Source organism: Aedes albopictus, chromosome 3 (assembly GCF_035046485.1).
Source record: "Aedes albopictus strain Foshan chromosome 3, AalbF5, whole genome shotgun sequence".
In the NCBI taxonomy this organism is placed as follows: Eukaryota; Metazoa; Arthropoda; class Insecta; order Diptera; family Culicidae; genus Aedes; species Aedes albopictus.
The window spans coordinates 198796129-198803436 of NC_085138.1; positions in this window are offsets into that span (position 1 = coordinate 198796129).

Sequence of the window (7308 nt, forward strand, 5' to 3'; positions counted from 1 at the left end):
GATGATAGATTACAACTAGATCTTGCATTCTAATACAGCAGGCATACCACAGTGTTATTTTTACACCAGATATTATATCTAATATACCAAAAAATATCGACATTTTGAATGGCGCTTACGTCACTTTGCAGAATTACGGCAGTATTGATCTCCGTAGGCAAATTACTTTTGCAGGGGTGTCCATTATGCCCCGATGGGTGTCCATTTCACCCCGTACCTTTCCTGCCAGCCCTAAAAAACACACGGTTTACAATTCATTATTTCTTCACAATAAAGACGTTTTACAAGCTGTAAATGATTGAAATACGTCTAATCTAATCTAATCTAATCTAACACAGACGCAGCCAGTACGAGAAAGCATCCTGGAAAATTTTTGGGTTAGATTACGCCCAAAAATTTTTCTTGTCAGTATTGATGCTTGCGGCATATCAAAAATATGGCACAAACATCAAAGCGGCCAGGCCTACTGCGTCGTGTTTACCGCAAAGTTGATTCTAGAACTGTCTAGATTTTAGTAATAAATCAGAAAAATTGAAGCAATTCTAGAATCTACAGGGGAGGAAGGATGCGTGGACATACCGTACCAAACGCTCCGATAGTTTTATTGTTATATGGTTGAACAATATTTGTACAGTCATGACTCGCTGGTTGGGGGCTTAATAGTTGGGTGACTTTTTAGTTGGGGCCCCGTTAGTTGGGCTGTCAGCCAACTAAAAAGTACCTGGATGTCATAATTCAATGTCAAACTGAAAATGACAACCAATCTGTAATTCCGAGGGGTGAGCTAATGAGTTTTTGGTTTCTTAAACTTTACTAATAATCGAAAAGAATTTCTATTTCATATTTCTTTAAAAAAAAAAGAATATGTACAATTACTTCGAAACAAATGCAAAACATCGGTAATCTTTATTTTGTCGATCATTGAAAGCGTTTTGTGCTTGCTTTTGGTCCGGGTGGTTTCATAAACATCTATATTTTCACTTCACCGACTAAAAATGGGTGAAAATAATTATTTCCTGCATTGGCCATATATGTATCTTGCAAAACGTATCAATTTTGTTCTAAATGTGAAACAAATTGAAAAAAAATCCTTTTTGCTTCCAACCTAAACATGATTTAAAAAAAGACAATGCGCACGCCCCTTGTGCTGCTGTCACTTCACCCAACTAGCGAATCGAATTCGTTGGTTGGGTGGAGGTTGTGGCTCAACGAGCGGGTTCCGACTGTATATATAATTGGTTATGTACGTTTATATTTGAAAAATTACCTGTATTGACCCTGTAAAGCATAATGGTAATTATTTTGTGTTTGCACAATCCTGTACTGTTGCTTGTATTATTATTACTATTTATTAACGACACTTTACCATTATTGTGGCATTCGTGTCATGTTGCTTGTATGGTTTGTTCTCATATAGGAAAGTGAAACCATCTCGTCAGGGGCTCTGTTTTAGGCAATGTTCCGCTACAACCCAGTCAATTTTCAATCCATTGACAAAATTTTTGAACGCAGTGAGATACGTATAGTATCTAGTCTTGTTCAAAAATTAAAAATCCATTCACCCCACGTCTCCTCTAGATTGAAATGTCCTGCCACTTTGCTGCCAGAAAGAGAAACCGTAACAGAAATGATCAACATCACAGCTATCCTTACAAACGGTGAGAGGACATTTCTGTCATGACACATCTGTCCAGAAAAAAGGCAATAAATCTCTGTCTAGTGGAGACGTCGGATCAGTTAACTGGCCGTCCAAAGTTACAGCGAAAAAGCGACCAAAACAGCAGCCACTACAATATCCAAATGGCTCCCCGGGTAGACGAGAATATCTTAATCATATCTCAAATCGAACACTTTTTGCTGTCATAGCTCGATGTGATTTTGATGAGTTGTTCAAAATTCTAATGAATATCGCCCGAATAGCTCAAAGTGATATGATAACAGTTTTTGTTCTTGTCGAAATAGCTGGAAATTTCAACATAAGAACAAGTTTAGCTCTTCTGCACGAAATGGAACACATACACCCAAAGAGATGGGTGAATGTTAGTGAAATGCCTTGTGTCTCTCTCTGAGCTGTGGTCACGAAGAACCGCATGCTTTTATTCCCATGTTTTTTTACAACAGCAAGTCACAGTTCAGTGGTAAGCATCGCCGCCTGTGAATCCTAAGGTCGTAGGTTCGATGCTGGATGCTGCCATTTTTTTATTTTTATTTTTCTAGAAAAAAGTGACAAACCTTGTCTGCTGTTGTTTTGATCTTGTAATATCTTAACGTGCTATTATTGAGTAGTTCACCATATAAGATTATGCTATTATTTCTGTTCTTTTACCTCTTATATCAATCAAACCAATATCAGATTTTGCTCTTCAGTAATTCAATCAATCATAACGGAATATGCTATTCATCAGATTTTTTCACCTACTCGGGTCGGCATCCTAAACACAAACACGTCGTCTAACACTCAAATATAGAATAATGCAACTGGAACTAACTCACCGGTAGCTGCGCAATCCAATAGCAAGAAACACCATACATGTGGTCCAATTGATTGGTATCATTCTGTAATTGCGGTCCTGACGATGCTAACTGGCTTCAGCAAATGATGTCAGGAAATTCTTGACAACTTGCCGCGAACCTTGAAATACTTGTCAAGCTGTAAATGATTGAAATACGTAGGAAATAAGTTAAAGTTGTAAGCCAACTGATAATATGTTAAGATTTTCTCTGTTATACAGGCCTAACGAACTCATTTGCTTAGGGTGTCCTTTATGCCCCTAGATTCTGTTTCTTGATTTCGTTAAATATTTGACTTTTTTTTTAAACAACTTTGAGTACCGTAAGGCACTGCAAGCCGTGGTTGCTAAGGAAAACGTTCTTAGTTTTTGCCGTTGCGTGGCTTGGTTGTTTACGATTCGGACTTAAAAAATCGTCAGCTCTCGCATTAAAAAAATTCGTCAGCTGATTATCAGTGGTTGGATTTAATTCAAAATGGGGGGTATGCGTGCGAGTGCTGTTTTATAACTTGATGGTGGCTTAGTGGCTCACCTCATGGAGTTCATTCTGGGATTCCACAAGAATTCCATCCGGGACTCCTCTTGCGGTTTGCCTGCAAATTTGTTCCAGAGATTTCTTCTGGGATTCCGTAAGCTCTTAATAAAATTTTCCGGAAGTTTTTTAAGGATTCCTCCAGAAGTTCCCTATTGGGTTTTCCCAGGATTTTTTTTCTGAGAGGTTCCGCCTGGGGTTCCGTCAAAAGCTCTCACCAGATTGTTCCAGGAAATTCCCCGAGATTCTTCCAGAGATTCCTGAATTTCTGTAGAAATTAGTTTCGAGGTTCCTTCAGCATTACTTCTTCTAGGATTACCTTAGTAATTTTTTCTGAAACTCTCTCAGGTATCCCTTCCGTGGTTTCTCCACAAACTTATTCTACAATTCCTCTAGGAGGGAGCTATAACTAAGTTGCTTTTTCCTGTGTTTATTCAAGAAAATCCTACAGAAACTAGGGTATTGGTTCCTTTATTAAGCATGTGGCTCCCATTTTCATCCTACGAAAACCAAGGGATTGGAGCGCTGTTTATTTTGTTTGTCATTTTTGTATTTTTTGTTAGAAGTGGGCGCCCATCTAAACACAAAGAACGGAATCAATCGGTGCTGTAATCGCTTGTTTTCGAATAGGATGAATATGGGAGCGTGAGATTGCTGATGGCACACATACCCTGCATGAGGAATTCCAAAAACAAAATACTCCAAAAAATTCATAATCAACTCCAGGAGGATTTCCATTACAAACTTCTGAAAGAATTCCAGAAGGGTCTGCAAGAATTCCTGACGGAGCTCTTGGTAGAAACCAAAAAAGAGTTCCTAGATGATTCCTGGAAAAAGTTCCCAAAGAAATCCCGGAATCAGTTTCTGAAAGAATTCCTATAAGAAGCTCTAAAAGGAATCCCGGAAGAAGTTCCTAAAAAGTATTGCCTGACACTCACCAAGAAGAAATTACCAGAGGAATCCCGGAAGGAATTTCCGAAAGAGTCCTGGAAAAAACACAGAATTATTACCTGGTGAAATTATTGTAGGAATCCCAGAAGGAATACTTGAATCAGAAGTAGCTCTCGAAAAAAAACCGGAAGAAGTTCCTGGAAGGATCTCGGAAAAGCTTTTAGAGTAATACTGAATGAAGTTCTTGTCAGTGATCTTGTAGGATTTCTGGAAGGGTTTCAGAAAGAATTCCTGAAGAATTTCTAGAAGATACTCCGGGAAGAATTTCGTATGAAATTCCAGGAATAAATCCTCACGGATTGTTGCAAAGAGTTTTTGAAGGAATCTCGGTAAGAATATCTGATACAATATCCAAAAGAACTCCTAGAGAAACTCTGGGTGAAGATGCTAGAATTTCTAGGAATACGATCTGGAAGCCCAAAAAAAATAAATCCAGAGACATCCTAAAAGAAACTATTCGGAGAATCTCGGATGCAATTCCTGGAGGATTCCGGGGACTTCTTGAGAAATTCTGGAAGAAATCTCTTAAAGTCCGAACGTAAACAAAAAGGTCATAAAACATCAAAAACTAAGAAAAAAAAAATCTTTAGCAACCGCGGCTTGCATTGTCCTATAGGCTGTACTAATTCAATTGTTTCTGAGTGAACCCGAATTGTGAGATTCAAGGAAAGACATTTCGCTTTCTCGCTTGCTTTAGGGATTTCTTTAAGTTTCAAGTTTCTTTCAGTACCGAAATTTCTCTAGGTGTTGGTTCCGAGATTTCTCCAGGAATTCTTTCTAGGATTCCGTAGGGATTCTTTCAGGAGTTTCTTCTGCGATTCCTAATGAGATTCCAGGGTCTCTTCCAGAGATTTCTTCAGAGATTCCTTCCGGAACATCACCAAGAATTTCTTCTGTAATACTTTCGGGACTTCCAGGATTTCTTCAGGAATTTCTTCCTAAATACCTCCAGGAATTTCGTTCCGGGATTTCTCCATGAATTTATTCCAAGATTCCTCCAACAATTCATTCCGAGATTCCTACAGTAATTTCTTCTAAGATTCATCAAATATTTTTTCCTTGAATTCCATAAATTCCGGGATTCCTCCAAGACCTCCGGGGTACCTCTAGGAACTCTTCTCGTTGAAAATTTAAACTCTTGGAGGTGTCCTAGAAGGAGCAATGTTCACAAGATTTTGAAAATATCACGGCATTAAATATTACAGGAGAAAATAGTTCTAGAATGTTTCTATAACAAGATATAACTGATCTAGATCGATTTAATTATATCTAGACTAGTTTGGATGGTTCTAAAAGATAATTCAAATAAAATCAATATAAGTTCCCAGAGACGAGATTGCTCTACGAAGCATCCCCAGAGCACAAGAAGATTTTTCCAATAGCGATAGGATCCTAAACAAGCAAAATTACGTAATTAATAAACGGACCCATAGGCCACATGTAATTTTTTGGCAATCCTGACGTTCTAGAAATAAAATTCTTTGATTTGAAAATGAAATTTGAAATTAAAATTTGTGATTCGATAGTACGTACGTTTCGATAGTACGTACACTAAACGAAGCGGTGGTGTACGTACTATCGAGGTATGCTATTCATCAGATTTTTTCACCTACTCGGGACGCTAATGAAAATTCGATCGAATCAAACAAGATGTTTGTGCATTGCATTGGTTTCTTTTTGGACAAATATTTGACCCTGTGTACTAACGGCTTTACTTAAGTAAGTAATTTGAATATCTAAATAGCTTGATTACTTTTTAACCGAAAAAAAAACGAGCTTGGTAGATGTTTTGATTTCATATAGATATTTCAATAGATTCATCTCAAAATCATAAGCATGCAGAGTTACAATCTACATTGTAGCAAGAAAATGATTAGTAAACCGGATATCAATTAGAGTACAAAATTCTGATACTCCACTGATCCATCCAACAAAACTTTCAGCACTCATCATCACTCTTGACTGACGTGGCCTCGACAAACAGCACGGATACGGACGCTGATGACTACGCCCAGTGGAGCCGAACTGCTTATCTCATTTATGGTTGATTTATTTTTAGACGTTGGCTCGTCGTTACAAACACCGCAAGTAGGTGATAAATAAAATGAGACAATTTGGAAAAATAACGCTTTGAAATCCGCAAAACGCCACTAGAATTTTGCAAATGGAAAATTTTCATTCATTGCAAAACCAAACGTCTGGCAAATAAGCAGGCCATGAAGCGAGCACAGCAAGCCGTTTTGTTATAAACAAAAATAGCTTCACTTATGTACCAGCCGGCTGTGTTCGTTTGCGGCGACGACGGCGGCGCTTATTTATTGCTTCAGCCGCTCAAGCACTTATATACACGTTCACTCGGGTGCTCTGCAGCGGTTATGTACCTACGTTTTGGTTTTCTACTCGCTCGTTGTTTGCTCTGCTGCCTTGCGTTTCTAGCTCAACGAATTGAACTTTTTTTCTTCTCCGTTGTAGGAACGTACCACTAGTGGGAACCATATTTCCTGCGGAGGTATTTCACAGTTGATTTCGAGGGTTTATTTGGTAACCCGGTTTCCTTGGACTTTGGAGGGCGAATGAATCATATTACATGGATTATGGTGTATGATCAAATTTATCGTTTGCGGTGGCTGCTTCGAAAGTATTTGCGGTGCACATTTCAGTGTATTTATCCTTGTCGATTATTTGCAAACAAACGCTTGAACTGAGTGTATCGATTGTCAGCGATAGTACCTATCTAGTTTTCTTTTTTTTTGCGCAGCGCTTTGAAGTATTGGCATTCCATTTTAGTTCTTTTTTCTTGAAGTTGTATGTAATGTTTATGGCTGTACATATTTTATATTTATATTGTTAATCGTACATTTCAAGTGTTATCTGACCAATCCCTTCTACGTTTAAGATTTTTCACGCAGTGGAACACATTATTCGAATTTTTTTAGGTAGTTCTTGTGTACAATGCTTTAATTTCGAGTAAATACAACTTTGCAGTCCTGCCATTTAGGAATGAATGCAATAACAAACCTAATTTTCACACATATCCTGCTCTAATATATTGACATCAAAAAACGGCTATCAAAAGTTACATTTGATTCTTGGTTTGTAAGTGGCAGGATATTCCTTAGAGGTAGCTTGAAAACGTTTTGCACAAATTGCACTATTTTTGAAAAACCTTGTTTAACTTTTTTTTCTATGTGAAAAAATACACTAGATAAACTGGAGACTTTTAGTGGCTCCGCAGTATTTATTCTTAAAACGGGTTTATTGTTTACCCAACGCACTAAGGGGCGTTTGGCCAATCTAGCTGGCCATAAGTCATTT